Source organism: Myotis myotis, unplaced genomic scaffold, assembly GCF_014108235.1.
Source record: "Myotis myotis isolate mMyoMyo1 unplaced genomic scaffold, mMyoMyo1.p scaffold_m19_p_15, whole genome shotgun sequence".
Taxonomy (NCBI): Eukaryota; Metazoa; Chordata; class Mammalia; order Chiroptera; family Vespertilionidae; genus Myotis; species Myotis myotis.
In genome coordinates this window covers 10,807,056-10,827,032 of record NW_023416319.1, presented here as the reverse complement: position 1 = coordinate 10,827,032, position 19,977 = coordinate 10,807,056, and the positions used below count along the sequence as shown (strand labels likewise).

The 19,977-nt window shown below is 40.3% G+C and overlaps 1 protein-coding gene across 5 annotated transcripts in view; it reads left to right on the top strand.

The window, feature by feature from the left end:
* Positions 1-19,977, top strand: part of SHOC2 (SHOC2 leucine rich repeat scaffold protein) — a 96,109-nt gene that overhangs the window by 42,909 nt on the left and 33,223 nt on the right. For 2 of the 5 annotated variants that reach the window (XM_036336013.1, XM_036336008.1), the window contains exon 1: positions 248-349. The exons of 2 other annotated variants lie outside the window; for them this stretch is intronic. The gene's annotated coding sequence lies outside the window, so the exon portion shown is untranslated. Of the gene's footprint in view, positions 1-247; positions 350-535; positions 1,160-19,977 lie in introns of those variants that run through there. One more of the 5 variants, XM_036336009.1, reaches the window with a different exon arrangement.

Here is a 19,977-nt window from a genome sequence, read left to right as displayed (position 1 = left end):
GAGAGGGAAAGGGCGGGGCGAGGAAAGCCGAAGCCGAAGGCTGCTTCTGATTGGGTAGCGTCGCTGGCGCTAGCGCCTCGTTCTGATTGGGCAGCGTCGGTTTCCCTTGCCCCGCCTGACTTTCTTCCCCAGCCCGTGAGCGGCCGGCGCCGGAGGGGTGGGGCGGGGTGGTAGGAGCGAAAGTGTGGCGGGGCGGGCGGGGCGGGGCGAGTGGGGGAGGGGCGGGGCGGGGCGAGTGGGGGAGGGGCGGGCGGGGGGCGGCGGTTGGGCAGCGTCTCTTCTAAGGAGGAGGAGGAGGAGGAAGGAGGGCGAGCGAGCGAGGAGGATGGCGGAGTCGGGGCTCCTGACGGTAACCTGGGGCCGCTGAGGCGGGAGGTGTCTGTAGGTCGGGTTTTCCTGCCTCCCTTCCTGCCCGTCGGGCGGTCGGGCTGTTGGTAGGGGGAGGCCCCGCGCGTCCTGACTGGCGCGAGCCGGCGGGGCCGGGGCGAGGCCCCAGGGGCCGGGGCCCTGGGAGGCGCCGCCGCCGCCGCGGCTTTCCTGGGTGCTGTCGCCGGGAGGGCTGGGCCCTTGGACCGGGCTCTCCGTGCAGGGACCGCGGCCGGGCGCCTAGAGCGAGCCGGCCGGCTCTGACAGCGACCGGGGCCGGGCCTGCGGTGGCGGCGGGCGGCCGGGACAGCGCCCGGCGAGGGCGAGGGCGAGCCGGCGCGAGGGCGCGGGCCGGGGGCGCCGGGAGGGCGGTCCTGCTCCCCTCGGCTCCCGGGGCCGCCGGGTCGGGCTGTAGGGAGACCGTGGGCGTCCGGGAGGGCGTGGAACGCTCGGCGGGGTCCCTGGCGCGGCGGTAGAGACTCGGGGCGGGGGGTCTTTCCTTGCCGCCTCCCCAGAGCCCACCGCGCTCTCCTCGCCCCCTCCCTCCCCTCGTGGGGGAGCGGTGAGGAGGTTTGGGTGTGTTGCCAGGTGAAGCGAGTTGTAGGCATTCAAGACTGCTCCGTCGGACATGCCTGATGGAAGCAACCTCTTTCGCGGTAGCTTTTAGAGACAGAGGAAAAGTACTCCCCCCCAACTCAACACTAGAGGTTTCGGGACAGAACGAACCCCCCAGCCCCTCAGCCCCTCAGCATCCATTGTTTTGTATCATCCTCCTCCCCCGCCCCACGTTTAGGTAAGAAGAATAATGACTCCAAACCATTAATTGCACCCGCACCCCCCCCCCCCCCCCGCCGTCAGCAGCGGGTTTGTGTTATTGTGTTCGTGTGGATTTACAAACAGGTGGAATGAATACGGATTCGGGGGCTGGAAAGATTTTTAAGCTTTCAGCCCCTTACAATTGCCGATTTGATTTTGTTGTCTGTTGCTTTGTATCATAATGGGGGTGATGAGAATAAAAGAGGAAGCAATGTTTTGCAACCTACCCAAAGCAATGTTTTCTAAGTCTCTGGGGATGCTGAAGCAAAAGTGGGTTGCAGATGTGGACTGTATAGTATTTGCCTTCACCCTAACTAGCAGCAGTCTATAAGCTTATTTATATTTGTGCAATTTTGTACATTTCTTAAATGTCAGCAGTTTCTAGTATCTACCCAGAGGGATTGTTGTATCTAAAACTTATTTTTGTTATGCTTTTCAGAGTCCCAGAGTACACTTGTGTAACCAAGTATTTTTGTATCTAAATGAAGCATCAATACTGAAACATTATCTTTATTTTAAAGACCTCAGTTTATTAATGTATTAATCTCTAAACTTCCACGCCATAATCCTTCTGTTACGTTGTATTTGAAGAAATTTAGCTATTGGGTACAATTTGTAACATTCACAAAGCTTACATTTATAGTTTGAATTTATCTTGTTAAGGTTTTTCTATGTGACAGGTGACAAGAATTTTGAGGAATGAAGTATGTAAATGACCATTCCTACTAATGGAACTTAGATTGAATATAAGCCTTTTAAATACTTGTTTGGACATAAGGTACACCATACTGTACTTTTAATTCATTATGATTATACATTTGAAAAATAGACCACAGACAAATAAAGGCTTTGTCTAAGGTTTGTAACTTTAAAATGGCTTAAAAGTAATATAAAGCTCTAATGTAAAACTATAATAATCATTTTTTCAAATTTTATTGAGAAATAATTGACGTACATCACTGTATAGGTTTAAAGCATATAGCATGGTTTGGTTTATATATATATTGTGAGATGATTACCATAACAGGTTTGGATAACGTCCATCTTCTCATATAGATATAACAAAAAGAAAAGAAAAAAAAAGAAAACAAGGAAATATTTCTTCTTGTGATGAGAACTCTTAGGGTTTGCTCTCAGCTTTCCTGTGTATCATACAGCGAGCGGTGTTAGCTATCGTCATCATGTTGTACATTACATCCCTAGTACTTACTTACTGTGTAACTGGAGGTTGTACCTTTTAACTACCTTCCTCCTGTTCCCCTCCCCCATCCTCCTCCTCTGGTAACCACAAGTCTGATCTCTTTTTTTGTGTTTTTGTTGTTGTTAGTATGTTTTGTGTGTTTTTTTAGATACCATATCTAAGTGAGATCATCCAGTATTTGTCTTTCTCTGACTTGTTTGCCTTCAAGGTCAATTTATGTCCCAAATGGTAGGAATTCTTCGTAAACTATATTCTTGAAATGCCAGTTTTGAGATATGGACCTTGCCTGTATCTAAGGTTCCTGCTTTGCCCCCCAAGATATTTGTTCAGTGTTTGAAGAAACAACTACATTTATGTCAGGTTGGCATTTGTTTTCTGATCTCATTGTTAATATAGTTTTAAAGTGTTTAAAATTTTCTCTTATTTTTTTATAAATTGTTTTGCATTAAAGAGTGCTATTAAGAGCTACATTAATAGCTTGTAGCTGGATAATTTTTTAGTTTTTAAACTACCATAGTCAGAAATTTTATCAAAGCTGTGTTTTGATAATTGTAGCAAGAGTTATATTAATATTTTGTGAACTACAACCCAGTCAGAAATTTGAAACATTTCACTTTTCAAAAGAAACAGCAAAATTATAAACTCTTTTGACTTGCTGGAATTAATGCTTTTTAAACACTACTATTTCTTCAGTGTCTCGGAACAGGGCTTGTTCCACGTTCAGAGAGCCATAAACTGGAATTCTCTGTAAAGTATTCCCAAAGATGGTTTCTGAATAGCTGCTAGTATATTATTTTGCCTTGGCTTACCTGTGTGGATTATGGGGGAAGGGTGGATAAAATTGGAATTCTTTGTTATTTGGGCAGTTAATTATGGTCATATTGGTTTTGAAGATATGCTAAATTATCAATATCTGTAATGTAATTTAATATTTCTGTAGGACTTGTTCTTTAGACAATTTAAATTTTTAGATTTTTTTTCTAGTAAGAAGATATTTAAAATATATAAAAATAATCTGTTGTGTTTTTGACTAGGAAATATACTCTGACCTGTATTTGCAGATATGAGCATTGATATATTTTGGAAGTTGAAGATTAAATAAAAGAATATATCTTTATAATTCAATTTACTATATCATTCGTGTCTGAAAAAGCATAAAATCAATACTTATAACAACAAAACAAAGCCAAGTCCAACACATACGCCCCTCCAAAACAATAAGAACCAAACAAGTTGACCCACAAGTCCTTTAGTGAGTCTGAGGTTTTTATAGCTTGGTTTTGATGAAAGTATTCTTGAAGTAGTTTATATTATAAAATATCAATTAGGAGAGAAAATTTAGATATTAAATAAGCACTTGGACATTTCCTAGTAAGACTAGTAGGAAATTGGTAAATATTTTATGAGTAGATGAATTAGATAGAAATTGGCTATCATACTTAAAATACATTAAGTATTTTTATGTGGTACTTGAGAAGTGAGTATTACAGGCATGAAATTGATATTTTTTGTTTATTGTTAGGCTTACGTTTTATGCATTATTTTATGCATGGGCATTTTATAATTTAAGGCTAAATCTTTCATATATATGTATATGTATATTCTGTTATCCCTGTCTCTGAATTTTACTTGTTACACTGCATCAAATTTATGCCCTATAGATCTTTCTGGAAATACTTTCTCTCTCAATATAGTGGTCAAAATTTTGTATTTTTCTACCTCTCTGTCTACACTTTTAAAATCTGAAAAAATGTGTAAGTTACAATCTCTGGTGTGCTTGAACTTAATATATTATAGAGTGTTCTGCAATATAATTGTCATTAGTGTAGGTTGGGAAGAAGATGCATAAGTCTGAGAAACTGATTTATGTTCTAAAATATGTAGTTGAATTATTTTAGGGTAAACTAATGTTTACTATATCTTTGTTGGGTATTTTCCCCTGGTTTGCAACTTTTTACCAAATCAAAATTTCTTCCATGTGAAAAGCATATTTTAATGACAAAGGGTTCCTCAACTTTTCAGATGTTGGCAACATATATGCTTTTTGAGGAAATAAGAAGTTCCCATTATCAAGATTTAAAAGAACTAATTCGATTTCACACTATATATCTCATTGCAATTTCTCTATAAAGATCAGCACTGGTTGCAAAAAGTAGAGAATGCTGTTAAAAGGCAAAGGTTCTTTTGTCAGAAAGAATGAACATATTGCTTGAAGCTAAAACATTATAAGAGACCTTTAAAAGGTATAATTGGTCCCTACATGAAATGAACCTGAAAATGTTTTATGAAGTATTTGGCATGTCTGTCTTCTAATATTTATAGCACTGTGAATACTCACAATTTAAGCACTTTATTTGTCCTCAAATACTATTTATAAATTCTACAGTTTTAATTTAGTAATTTTACAGTTGAAAAAGATAGTTCTTTTTTCTTTTAGTTTTTCTACTGTCTTGGAGGTAAAGTGGAAATGGGTTGTTCTGACCCTGATAATGTCTTAGAATTTAGAGTGAATTTCATCAAATTTGAACTTTCTCAGTTTTGTGTAATACAGTACTCCTTCCTGCTTTTAAGACTTTCACAGTTTTGCAAATAGTCTTTATGTTAACTTTCAAATTTTGTTCTATAAATATTTCTTACTAACTACAGTTTCATATTCACTAATGTCATAGAGCATCTACTGAGTGCCATGTATGGTTCACATTCTGAGGATGCAGAAATAAATATACTATGTTTTTTATGCTCAGCAAGTTCAGTTTGTTGCATAAGTTGGACAAATCAGTAGTAATTGGTTGTTTTAGAGTGACAGGTGCTTTGATAGCAGTATACACTGAAGATTTTAGATGAATTAAGGCTCACACTACATGCATAACCAGCATTGCTTACTGGAGGATTGGGCCTGAACTAAGTCTTGAGGAATAAGTAGGATAAATAGAGGTTTAAAAAAAGCATAGAAGTTAGAGACATTAATGTCCATTTGGAGAATTGCAGGTGAATAGCAATTTGGATTTCATGTGTGACTTAATATTTTAGGTGATACAGTAGGCTTTCATGAAAGCTCACATTTTTAGAGACTGTTATTTCTTGTGTGCCTAATTTAATTTGGGCCTTGAACTGTAAATCTGCATTAATGTGGGGGAACTGCTCAAAATTATTACTTAAAACTTAATAAAGTGTATATTTTATTAATATTTTAATTAAGTACAAAAGAGAAGATATTAGCCTGATATGAAATAATTCCCAGGCTTAGAACTCCAGTTAGGTTTCAAAATCGAAATTAAGTATCTTTTTCTCAGTATTTATGCATCATGTTAAGAGTAACAATTATGAATTTCTTTAAAGCTCATAGTAGGTTTTTACTATACATTTAAAATTTGCTATTCTGAGATGTAAAAACAACTTCTTTGCAAACTGATTTAAAAACTAGTGGCCTGGTGCACAGATTCGTGCACATTGAACGGAAATTAATTAGAAGAAAGCTTTGTTTACATTGCTGCAAAAAAAATAGTATATATAACAGTATTATAAAATTAAGATACAAAACATTTTAATATCGCTATTTGCCCTTTCTCTATAATAGAAGTAAGAGATGAAAGAAAACTAGTAAAATGTATATGAAAATAATATATAAATTGATTAATAAATAAACAATAACAACATGATATAAAAACAAAGACATGATATAAAAATAACAAAAACATAACATTGATAAAAACAATGATAAATTGATTAATAAATAAACAACAGCAACATGATATAACAACAAAGTGCCAATAGTTGGTCTTAAGATACATTCTGGCATCGCATGTGATTGGCACCAGTGAGAGCTTTATATGTATCGTGCATGTGTGAGTCAGTGTTTATTTTGAAATTGCCAGCGTGTGTCATATGTACTGGCTGGTCAGTCGATTGGACAGTTGGATGGACATGCGGTCGGTCACTTAGCCTTTTATATATATACTAGAGGCCCGGTGCACAAAAATTTGTGCACTCGGCGGGGAGGAGGGTCCCTCAGCCCGGCCTGTGCCCTCTCGCAATCTGGGACCCCTCAGGGGATGACTACTGCTGGCTTAGGCCTGCTCCCCGGGGAATTGGACCTAAGCTGGCAATCAGACATCCCTCTGGCAGCCCGGCAGCCATTGGGGGATGTTCACTTGCCAGCGGGAGCAGACCTAAGCTGCAGTCGGACATTCTTAGCGCTGCTGAGGAGGCAGGAGAGGCTCCCACCACCACCGCTGTACTGGCAGCCATCAGCCTGGCTTGTGGCTGAGCAGAGCTCCTCCCATGTGAGAGCACCCTGACCACCAGAGGGCAGCTCCTGCATTGAGTGTCTGCCCCCTGGTGGTCATGTGTGCCATAGTGACCAGTCATTCTCAGTCCTTCTGCTGTTTGCATATTGCCCTTTTACTATATAGGATAGAGGCCTGGTGCATGGGTGGGGGCCGGCTGGTTTGCCCTGAAGGGTGTCCCGGATCAGGGTGGGGGTCCTGCTTGGGTGCCTGGCCAGCCTGGATGAGGGGATGATGGCTGTTTGCAGCTAGTCACACTCCCTTCAGGGTGGGGGTCCCCACTGGGGTGCCTGGCCAGTCTAGGTGAGGGGCTGAGGGCAGTTTTCAGGCTGGCGGGTGACTGAAGCTCCCAACTTCTCCTTTTTTTCTTTTTTTTTTATTCTGGGATTTATTTACCTTCTATGGCTGTCATTGGAACTGAGAGCCAGCTTTAGCTTTGAGGCTCAGCTCCAGCTCTGAGACCTCGGCTGCTGAAAGCAGGTATCTGGGTTTGTTTGGCTTCTATAATTGAAACACTGTTGCAGCTCCAGCTCTGAGGCCCAGCTGGCTGAAAGCAGGTTTCTGGGGTTTGTTTAGCTTCTATAATTGCAACATTGTTTCTTAGAGTGCAGCTCAGAGGCCGGCAGCAGCAGGCAGGAAACCTTGGCTTCCTCCATCACTGGAGCAAGCAAGCCTCCGGTTCGCTTCAGCTGCCTGGCTGCCGGCCGCCATCTTGGTTGGCAATTAATTTGCATATCGCCCTGATTAGCCAATGGGAAGCGCGTCAGAGGTACGGTTAATTACCATGTTTGTCTATTAGTAGATAGGATAGATGCCACTTTTTCAGCTAAGTAGATCAGACCATATGATTAGTAGTTATATCTTGGTAGGAGTCTTTTCATGGTCTTACATCATTTAGAAGTTTTCTGAATTTGAATATTAAGTAACATTTCATATAGTATGATTTAATACTTTTTCAAGGGCACAGTGAAGCCTTCTTTGCCATCCCAAACTCCATTTCCCACAAAGTGCAATAGTGCCATAGTTCCCATTTTAAAACATTCTCATATTGCTTTTCTTTTGGTTTTGATACTTCCATTTTCATTACAGAAATTTGAGAAATTACTTTTTAAAATTCTCACATTTTACAGTTACATGTTATAACATCTCATTTATCTCAAGGTTATGTAATAGGAAACTAAAACTTTCTGATATCTCCTTGAATAAAACCAAATGTAATGTTCACCTGGCGAACCTAATCACCCTTCAGCTTTCAGTTTTTCATCCTTGGGGAGGCCTTTTTTGATTCCCTAGTTAGATTTTTCTGTTAAAGGTCCCTTAGCATCTGCACTTTTTTTATTCCACTCATCATTTTTGTATGATGTGTTTAATGTCTGTCTTTTTGCTATTCTGTGAGCTTCGTAATGAGCAGAGCCCCCCAAACAAACAGGCCACTAAAAAGGATAAAGAAGTGTCATTGCTCTTAAACACATTTCCTGCTTTTACAATCCCTCAGTACTCAATTCAGGGCTTTTTTTGCTTTCTCGTAATATGCAATTTTTAAAAGTTTGGTAACCAAATGTAAAAAGACCTGGGGTACTCCTAGAAGCCATAAGAGAGTTGAAAATAAGAACAGAGGGAAAACAGTTAAAAGCAAATACAAAACTTTAAAAATAATTATCAGTTAAAGGCACCTTCGTGTTGTGATAAACACACTTAGAATCTTTCAAGACACCATTTGTTTTATATGTAGCTATGTTTTGTATTTCAGAAAGGTTTCTATCTAAAATGATACAATTAAAAAAAATTTAATCCTCACAGGAGGAGGTGGTTTTTTAAAAATTGATTTGAGAGAGAGAAAAAACAACAACATTGATGTGAAAGAGAAACATCTGCCTCCCCAGGGATTGAACCTACAACTCGGGCATGTTCTGGGAGCAAAACCCAAGGTGCTCCAACCAACTGAGCCTTACTGGCTAGGGGCCAGGGGCCAGGGCTACAACTAAAATTTTTTAATGTGTTACACTTTTGTTATTGGAAAGATATGTTTAATGAGGTGAAATACAGTAGGCCCCATAAGTATTTGAGTAAAATTAAGTAGAAGCAAATAATTATCTGATGATACAGAATCAATACAGTATCATATTATGACCTTAAATTTGCAGAAGTAGCTTTTATACCAAACATGTGCTCTTTATTTATTTAGCTGTGAAATGTGTAAAATTGAGTAACAACATGTGTGTTTTTTTTTCATCAGTTTTGAATGAAAACATACCTGTTGCAATGATATGACAAAATGATATATTTCTGCAACCTCTATTCTGTTAAAGAAAGTAAGCTTAATCTCTTGGCATTTCCTAGTAACCTAGACTGGAAAAATTAGATTGGGGGTCGTAATTACTTTTTTGCTAGAAGTATATGCAGTGTAACAGATTGGGTGACCTGAAATAGATTATATTTAGCTTTGCTTCATGTATCTTCTAGGATAAAATTTCACTTTAGTTCTGGTTCAGATAAATTGCATTTTATCTTAATATTGTAATCTATTGAGTTCTATAAGGGTAAGTACGTAGAAGAGCTAATTTCTTATTTTGTTGCTAAAATAAATATTGGTTTACCATGTGTTAATTACAGTTTTAAACATAGAAATAGAACACTTATATACTAGGTAGCTTAAAATAGTAAGGTTTTATTATTTAATCTTAAAGACATTTATTTCCGTACTTTGGAAGTAGTGATTTGGAATTCTTAATACTAGAAATATGTCCTAGTTTCAGAACACCCACCAAGCAACTGTGGGAACTCAGCATGCTAAATGGCTTGTAGTGCTGCAGTATTTTTTAATTTTCCCCACCTCCTTTTATATAATAGCTTATTGTAGTACACACTGAAGATGAGTGTTTGGGCCAAGAACAAAGTTTATTGAAGCCCCCAAATATGTGAGACTGTGTCAGGCTTTGTGTTGGGCTCTGAGGACCTAAAGATGATTTTATGTAATAAAAGGCTAATATGCAAATCGACCGAACAGCGGAACTACTGGTCACTATGACGTGCACTGACCACCAGGGGGCAGACACTCAACACAGGAGCTGCCCCCTGGTGGTCAGTGCACTCTCACAGGAGGAGCGCCACTCAGCCAGAAGCCCTGAGCCTGGCTCATGGCTGGCAAGCCCAGTGGCAGTGATGGGAGCCACTCCCGCCTCCACCGCAGCGCTAAGGATGTCCGACTGCCGGCTTAGGAGCGAACTGGCAGTCGGACATCCCCCAAGGGCTTCCAGACTGTGAGAGGGCGCAGACCAGGCTGAGGACCGCCCCTCCCCGCCCCCCCACGAATTTTGTGCGCCGGGCCTCTAGTCAAATATAATGATGGCCAGTGAGTGAATGGTATAAATTAGGTGATAATATTTTAGGTTACAAATAAGGCATAAGAAGCATTGTTTTGGGGCTTGAGAGAAATGACTTTAAAAATGGAATCACTATTTTTGAAACAAATTTTTAAATGCTATTAAAATTTAAAAAATAACTGATATCAACATTTCCATGATGATTGTGTACATGACTTAAAATTTTCAATGGAAATTATTTTAAACTTCTCTTCCAGAATGTTGAGCAACATTATGCCAGTCTATGAGAACCAGCTACTGAAACTGTTTGAAAACTAATTATAAAGAGTGAACTCTACTGCCCGGTTGGAGTGGCTTAGTTGGTTGAGCATCACCCCCTGCACCAAAAGGTTGCATGTTCAATTCCTGGTCAGGGCACATGTCTGGGTTGTGGGTTTGTTTCCTGGACAGGGGCAACCAATCCATGTTTCTCTTTCTCTCCCTCCTCCTACCCTTCCTCTCTTTCTAAGTTTGTCCTCAGGTGAGGATTAAAATAAAATAATGAAGTCTGTTAATTTATATACATTGTTCAGGAAACTATGTTTGTAAAGCATTTGATAAAACAAACTTCTGTCAGGTTATTTGGTTAATGAAAAAAAGGGACTGAGTTGATCCACACTAATTGTAATACCTACAAATGAATATTACAGTTAAATGTTTCAGTTTAAGGATTTTCATGATATGAAAAAGGAAGGACTTAAGCTTTAAAAGTCAGCTATGTAATTCTTGTAAAGTTAGCTCTGAGAGCAATGCCTTAATTCAAGACTAATTATTCACATACAAAAACATAAAAAATCTTATGGCCTTTTCTCAACTGGAACTCAATTATACCTGATAGTTTCATATATATGGGTATACTAGTATATATGTAATAATCGATATAATAACAAGGGTCCTGTGGTAAGATCTTGGAAGATCTTTTGTTTCATCGAAGAAAGTTGAAATTAAATTTAATATACTTGAAGTTTTGCTATATTATACTCAAATTCTTTGAAAATTGATAATCCACAATAGTAGGTTCATGTCCTAAAAATAAAAACAACTTGTTAATTAGCCATCTCTTTCCTGACTATACTATCCAGTTTTTATAAACTAACAATTTGATAATATTTGAATTGCTTCTGAGAGGAATTAAAATTAAGTATTGACAAGTAATGTTTTTTCTTTCTCGCATGTTTTAAGTAATTAATATATTACTTGCTACCTACAAATTAGGATCTATATTTTTGTGAGGTAAGAATTTTTTTTTTACATCAAAGCTTCTATAAACTGAAAATCATATTTTGAGATTATAGTAATAAGATAGTAATAAGTTGGGAAATGATTGGGTTTAATGTGTTAAATTACAAAATAATAAAATGTCCTTTTATGGATATTCAAAAATATAAGCAAGGCCTGCCTTTCTTTATTTTGAGTAGTTTTTGAAGGGAGAAATTCTTTATTGATCTTAGTTAAATTGGGCCTGGCTGCTCAATGTATTTCTTTTGATCTTATATGAGAAAGATTTTTTGCTATGGGATATTTAAAAAATTAATACAGAGATAAATGAGAGATATTTTTAAAGCCCCAAATGTATTCTGTAAATCCTGTTTAACAACTGTCAAGGATAAGTAGATAAATAAAATAATTACTTGAGCATATGGTCTTCATCTAAATAGTTTCAAGACGTGAAAAAGGCTATTTGTTTTACAGTAATGGGAACTTATTAAATACTGATTCTTAAATGTAAAATACCTACCTTGAGACCACACACTCTTCTAATCTTGTTACATACAGTACATTTATTTTTGTTTATGTTTTTCTGACAGTTTCTGATAAATAGTTTATAGAGTAAGTAATGGAAAGGATTTATAATCAGATAAGACCTAGTAAAGGAATGTGAGGTTTATACTAACAAAAATGAAAGTTAAATGTAATCAACTTAATTTTTAGCATAAAATCATTTTTTTAATTGAAAATACTTTATTGAGCATTACAGTCATCTTAGTGTTAATAACCTAAGATAGCAATTACATTTTATCTCTTTTGCTTTACACTGATAATTAAGTAACCAACTTACTGGTTTATTGCTAGTTTTCCCCTGATAAATGAAGAGTAAAGTATATTTTGGGAATACTTAGGGTCGTGTTTGACATGTTTTGAATTCCTTGGCAAGAAAAGCAATTTAAGCAATATTCAGAGGTAAATCTTTTGGGGGAGTGTTTGTGTGGCCTAAGTTTTTCAGACAATGTTTGGTCAAGGATATTTGATGTTTACTGTCATATCTTAAGTTATATTGAGACATTTAAATCCCCCCTACAAAACCTCTGCCTTTTATTTCGATAACTTTGTTGGAGAATCTTGCAGTTTATATACAGGTGAGTTGAAGTGTTGTACAAGAGAGCTGTAATCCCATTATGGCTTATGTTGTGGGTTGGGTAAACAAGAATTTTCAGTTCTTTCCTCAAAACTTGTTTGCCCAGAATCAAAATTATGTAAGTTTTATTTTTTTCTCATAAGAAGGAACACAGATTTCCTGAAAAGCTCTCATATATTTGCTCTTGTATAAAATAAGTTAACCATGTCTTCTCCATGTCCATCCAAACTATTTCATCTTGCCTCCTCAGCAAAGGGAAAAATAAGGTGAATGAATTTGAAGGTGCTATGAGTTGTTCACAGACAGCTATTTCTTTAGCCTTCATGAAAACCACTCTTACCTCAGGTTCACTCATACTGCCTAAGAATGTGGTTTTTATTTTTTTAATTTTTCTATGATCAATAGTGTTCCCGTAAGCACGTTAATTTGGGGTGCTTTCTTAATCTTAGGTCTTCCAGTTTTGAGGATTCCTTTTTTAACTCCTGATCAACAAAAATATATCGCTTGATGTGATTTGGAGGGTAGACAGTTTATTTTGATCCTTTAAGCTACTTAATAGAATAAGGAGTGTTTCAGATCTTATAAAAAAGGAAAGTACAAGTGAAATCTTGCCATTTTTAGGTATTCATATCAAAATCAGAGTGATTTCTAGTTAATTTTAAGTGGATTATAGGGAAACTATGCATGAGGCAACTTTGTGTGTGTGGTGTGTGTGTGTGTGTCTTTTTTTTTTTTCTTGGTTAATCCTCAAGGATGGGTTTCCATTGATTTTTTAGAGGGAGTGGAAGGGAGGGGAAGAGATAGGGAAACAACCAATTGATTGCCTCCTGCATGCGTATCCTGACCAGGCCCGGGGGTTGAACCCTTGACCTGAATTAAACCTGGGACCCTTCAGTCTGAGGCCAATGCTCTATCCACTGAGCCAAACCAGCTAGGATGAGAAAACATTTTTATCTCTTTATTGTTCAGTTATCTTCATTCAGCAAGTGTTTATTGAGTACTTACTGTATGTTTAATAAAAAGTTCATGATATCTTTTAATTTGTAGAGCACTTTATAGAGTATAAATTGTTTCTTTATGTAAGGAGGGCAGATTGTAGGGCAGATAAAGCCAAGTTAACATATATTTATAATTCTTTTATTTTATTTTATTTTTTTATTATTTTTTTTAAATATATTTTATTGATCTTCCACAGAGAGGAAGGGTGAGGGATAGAGAGCTAGAAACACCGACGAGAGAGAAACATCGACCAGCCGCCTCCCGCACAACCCCCACTGGGGATGCGCCCGCAACCCAGGCACATGCCCCCGACCGGAATCGAACCCGGGACCCTTCAGTCCGCAGGCCGACGCTCTATCCACCGAGCCAAACCGGTTTCGGCATTTATAATTCTTTTAATAAATACAACTGCTATTATGTGTTAGGCATTATTTCTAAGTACTAGGATACAACTGAGAAAAAGAAGGGTCCCTATTTTCCATTACTTTAAATGAAGGAGTCAGACAACTAACCCAGTAAGTATAATCCAGTGTGATGCATGTTCTGATAAGGGGTAGTTTTAAGTGGAGGATGGGATATTCAGAAATGTTTCTGAGTAATCAAGAAAGGCTTTCCAGACCTCTGAGCTGAGTTCTGAAGAATACAAGAATTCGATCAGTGAAGAATTGTAAACCAATGTTTCTGGCAGAAGAGAATAGCTTGTATAAAGTCCGGGGGGCAGAGATAGCAGGACCTGCTGTGACTAGAGTGCTAAGTGGGAAATACCAGAGTTGTGGCAGGAGAAGCAAGCAGGGGCCAGATCTTGAAAGACTCGGTAATTACTGCTAAGAAATTTGGATTTTATCCTGAGGGCTGTGTTTATGGAGGCCACCCACTCTTCCCTCAAGTGTTTTAAATTGTATAGTAACCCGATTAGATGTGAGTATTTGAATGATCACTCTAATTACAGTGTAGTGATTAGGTTAGGAACAGGATGGGGGAGTGGTTGTGGTAAGACCAGTTACAAAGCTATTGGAAGAAATTTGGTATTGCCTAGAGCAGGGTAGTGGCAGTGAGAATGAAGAGAAGTTGAAGTCAGGAGAAATTTTGGGAAAAGAATGGATAGGATTTGGTGATGATTAGGATGTCAGAACTGAAGGAGAAGTAGGAGTCAGGATGACTCCAGGAATCTTGACATCCCCTCCAAACCTTTTTAGTTGCTTTCTCCTTAGCTATTGTCTTTTTTAATTAATTGATTGACCGATTTAAAAAAATTTAGAGGAAGGTGGGTAGAGAAAGAAAGAAAAACATCGACTTCTTGTTCACTTTTTATGCATTCATTTGTTGATTCTTGTATGTGCCATGACAGGGGATCTGGACAGTGCTTTAACCAACTGAGCTATCTCAACAGGGCCTACCTGTTATCTTTTTTAAGAAGCCTTTACTGTTTCCCCCAATGTCCAAGACTGTTTTAGGGTCTTCTCTTTGTGCTGCAGCAATCCTTACCACACTGTTCTTTGCCTTATCCACTTGTTTGTAAGCTTACAGACAAGAACTGTGACTTATTATTGCATACTTAGCATCTTGAACAGTGCATGACACTTACTAGTATGTATGAAATAAACTGTTGACTGAATGAAAATACAGTTTTTATACTTATATAAATTTAAATATTTATAATTGGAGAAAAACTGTTTTTCTGAACTGCCAGTATCCAAAAATTGGTTTATAACTTCAGTAGATCAGATCCCTCCATGAACTTTTAAATAATATTTCTTGTACTATAATTCAAATCTGAAGTGCTGGATATATTTAGTTCTTCGTGGGCTATCATGGACTAATTTAAATGGGCTTTGATATTATGTTGACCTCTTGTATTATACATTCAGATTTTCTTTATAAATGAAATTTAATTACCTTTATCCTTTCTCAGTTTAAAAGTCAGTATAACCAAACTAGCACTTTTAGGATTTTTTCTGTTTCAAAATGAAAATAGCTTTTTTTATCCTTGACTATGAAAAGAGTGAATGCTTATTATATACATTTAAAAAGTTGATACAGAGCCCTAACTGGTTTGGCTCAGTGGATAGAGCGTTGGCCTGTGGACTGAAAGGTCCTAGGTTCGATTCCGGTCAAGGGCATGTACCTTGGTTGTGGGCACATCCCCAGTAGGAGGTGTGCAGGGGGCAGCTGATCGATGTTTCTCTCTCGTCGATGTTTCTAACTCTCTATCCCTCTCCCTTCCTCTCTGTAAAAAATCAATAAAATATATTTTAAAAGAAAGTGATACAGAGGTAAAGGAAAGCGAAAACCATCCTAATACATAACCATCATTTGATGGATATTTTTCTACACTTTTAAGATTTTTTATGTATTTATGAATGCTATGATTAAGTTAAAAGAAAAATTATCAACAGAAAGGGAATATTTATGATATCCATATTAATAGTTTCATTAATAGGAAAAGGTATTACTATCCTTCATATGAAGAATACTGATAACTAGTATATAGCATATAGATTGGGAAGTCATATATATTCTTCACAAAGTACACTATTATATTAAAAGCACTGGTAATTTCTGCTGTAAAAACACAGTTTAATTATGTTTGAAATACATCTTATCCTAAACCTATTTGACCATGGGACTAAATGTTGTAGAAATAGATTTTGGGAAATTTGGAGAATGTATTACTGAACATTTTCAGGTTAGCATGTTGTTAGGTATTCTAAAACATGTGTTTGCATGACAGGATTATCTGTAGCCATGGGGACCTAATAAGGTTTTTAATATGGATAAATTAGAGGCCCGATGCATGAAATTCGTGAATGGGGAGGGTCCCTAGGCCTGGCCAGCGATCAGGGCCAATCTGTGGGGCAACCAGCAGGGCAATAAGGACCCGCCCCCCTCACCCCCCCCCCCCCCCAGGCATCTGCCTTGGCTGGCCTGGGGCCTGCAGCTGGGGGCAGCACCTGCATTGAGCACCTGCCCCCTGGTGGTCAGTGTGCATCATAGCGACTGGTTGTTTTGCTGTTAGGTCGATTTGCATATTAGGCTTTTATTAGATAGGCTAGGATTGCCAGTGCTCATCACATGTACTGGCTGGTTGGGCGCGTGCAATTGTTACCGGTGAGAGCTTTATATGTATTGTGCATGCACGAGTCATACCATGCGCATCATATGTACCGGACGGTTAGATAGTTAGTTGGTCACTTAGCCTTTTATATACATAGATAGAGGCCCAGTGCACAGATGAATGCATCGGTGGGGTCCCTCGGCATGGCCTGCGGGGATCAGGCTGAAACTGGCTCCCCGACATCCCCCAAGGGGGTCCCAGATTGCGAAAGGGTGGTTCTTGGCTGACACAGCTTGGAATCGGGCTCCCTCCTCTCTGGTTCCGGGTGCATCACCCAAGAACAGCAGCTTCGAAGTCACTGCAGTTCGGCAGCTCCTACATTGAGCGTCTGCCCCCTGGTGGTCAGTGAGTGTCATAGCTACCAGAAGGTTGGCCAGTCGCTTAGGCTTTTTAGCCTTTTATATATATACTAGAGGCCCGGTGCACAAAAATTTGTGCACTTGGGTGGGAGGAGAGGTCCCTCAGCCCGGCCTGTGCCCTCTCGTAGTCTGGGACCCCTCGGGAGATAACGACCTGCTGGCTTAGGCCTGCTCCCGGGTGGCAGAGGGCAGGCCCAATCCCTAGGTTCAGCCCCTGGTCCGGCTCAGAGCAGGGCCGATTGGGGAGTTGCGGCGCCGGCCCCTGTCATGCACAGAGCAGGGCTGATCAGGAGGTTGTGATGCCACTCTTAGTCACACTCAGGGTAGGGCCAATTGGGGGGTTGGGGCACCACCCCCTGTCACACTCAAGGCAGGGTCGATGGGGAGGCTGCGGCGCCACCCCCTGTCACGCACAGAGCAGGGCCAATCGGGGTTGAGGAGCTCCCCCCTGTAACTCACAGAGTAGGGCCGATAGGGGAGTTGGGGCACCGCCCCCTGTCACACACAGAGCAGGGCCAATCGGGGTTGGGGTGCCGCCCTCTATCACCCACAGAGCAGGGCCGATCAGGGGGTTGGGGCGCCGCCACTGTCACACTCGGCAGGGCCGATGGGGAGGTTATGGCTCTACCCCATCACACACAGAGCAGGGCCCGTGGGGGGGGGGGCGGGTTGGGGCGCCGCACCCTGTCACACACAGAGCAGGGCCGATCAGGGGGTTGGGGCATCGCACCCTGTCACACACAGAGCCACAGGGCGATCAGGGGGTTGGGGAGCTCCCCCCTTTCAGGCACAGAGCAGGGGTGATCAGGGGGTTTGGGCGCTGCCCCCTGTCACGCTGATCCCGGTGCCGGGAGGCCTCTCGGCTCCGCTGATCCCGGTGCTGGGAGACATATTACCCTTTTACTATATAGGATAGAGGCCTGGTGCATGGGTCGGGGCTGGCTGGTTTGCCCTGAAGGGTGTCCTGGATCAGGGTGGGGGTCCCCACTGGGGTGCCTGGCCAGTCTGGGTGAGGGGCTGAGGGCTGTTTTCAGGCTAGCGGGTGACGGAAGCTCCCAACCGCTCCTTTTTTTCTTTTTTTTCTGGGCCAGCTTTAGCTCTGAGGCTCCACCTCTTTTTTTTTTTTTAATATATTTTATTGATTTTTTACAGAGAGGAAGGGAGAGAGATAGAGAGTTAGAAACATCGATGAGAGAGAAACATCGATCAGCTGCCTCCTGCGCATCTCCCACTGGGGATGTGCCCGCAACCAAGGTACATGCCCTTGACCGGAATCTAACCTGGGACCTTTCAGTCCACAGGCCGACGCTCTATCCACTGAGCCAAACCGGTTTCGGCGAGGCTCCAGCTCTTAGGCCTCCGCTCCTGAAAGCAGGTATCTGGTTTGTTTGTGTTCTATAATCGAAACAATGTATAACTCCAGCTCTGAGATCCCGGCTAGCTGAAAGCAGGTTTCTGGGGTTTTGTTTAGCTTCTATATTTGTAACTATGTTTCAAACTGCAGGCTCAGAGGCCGGCAAGGCAGGCGGGGAACGTTGGTTTCCTCCATCACTGAAGCAAGCAAGTCTCATGTTAGTTTCAAGCTGCCTGGCTGCCGGCCGCCATCTTGGCTGGCAGTTAATTTGCATATCTTGCTGATTAGCCAATGGGAAGGCTAGCGGTTGTACGCCAATTACCGTGTTTCTCTTTTATTAGATAGGATAGCCATCCTGATAGGTGTGAGGTGATAGCTCATTATGTTTTTTATTTTATTTTAAATTTTATTGCAGTGACATTAGTCTACATGAACATATAGGTTGCATGTGTGGATTACTAATTTACATAATCTGTATATAGAACCATGTGCCCACCATCCAAAGTCAAATCTTCTCCTGTCACCTCATATTAGTACCCCTTTCTTTCCCCACTCCCCTCCCTCTGGCAACCACCACACTGCTGTTTGTGTACATAAGTTTCAGTTTTATATTCCACATATGAGCTAAATCATATAGTTGTTAGCTTTCTCTGTTTGACTTATTTCACTTTGCATAATGTTCTCAAGGTACATCCATGTTGTTGTAAATGACGCTATTTCTTCCTTCCTTATGGCTGTGTAGTACTCCATTGTGTATATATATACCACATCTTCTTTATCCAGTCCTCTGTCGTAGGGCACTTTGGCTGTTTCCAACTCTTGGCCACCGTGAATAATGCTGCAGTGAACATAGGGGTGCATATGTCTTTGCATATAAATGATTCTAGTTTTTCGGGTATAACCGAGGAGTGGAATTGTTGGGTCGTATGGTAGCTCTATTTTTAATTTTTTGAGGAATCGCCAGACTGCTTTACATAGTGGTTGTACCAGTCTCCATTCCCACCAGCAGTCACTGAGGGTTCCCTTTTTTCCACAACCACTCCGACACTTGTTGTTGCTTGTCTTGTTGATAAAGACTACTCTAACTGGTGTAAGGTGGTATCTCATTGTAGTTTTAATTTGCATTTGCCTGATTGCCAGTGAGGTTGAACATCTTTTAATATATCTATTGGCTGTTTGTCTTCTTGGGAGAGGTGTATTTTCTGGTCCTCTGCCCACTTTTTGATTGGATAGTTTGGTGTTGAGTTTTATGAGTTCTTTTTATATTTTGGAAATTAAACCTTTGTCAGAGTTACTGTTTGCAAATATCTCCCATCTGGTTGGCTGCCTGTTTGTTTTGTTGTCCGTTTCTTTTGCTGTGCAGAAGCTCTTCAGTTTGATATAGTCCCATTCATTTATTTTTGCCTTTACCTCCCTTGCCTTTGGGGTCAAGTCCATAAAATGTTCTCCACGTAGGTCCATAAGTTTGGTACCTATATTTTTTTCTATGTGACTTATAGTCTGGGGTCTTATGTCTAAGTCTTTGATCCATTTTGAATTAATTTTTGTACATGGGGATAAAATGCAATCCAGTTTCATTCGTTTGCATTTCTGTGATGATTAGTGATGTTGAGCATCTTTTCATGTCTATTGGCCATCTGTATGTTCTCTTTTGGAAAAGTGTCTATTCAGCTCCTTTGCCCATTTTTTTTTAATTGGGATTGTTTGTTTTTTTGGTGTTGAGTTCTTTATAAATTTTGGATATTAAATCCTGTATCAGATGT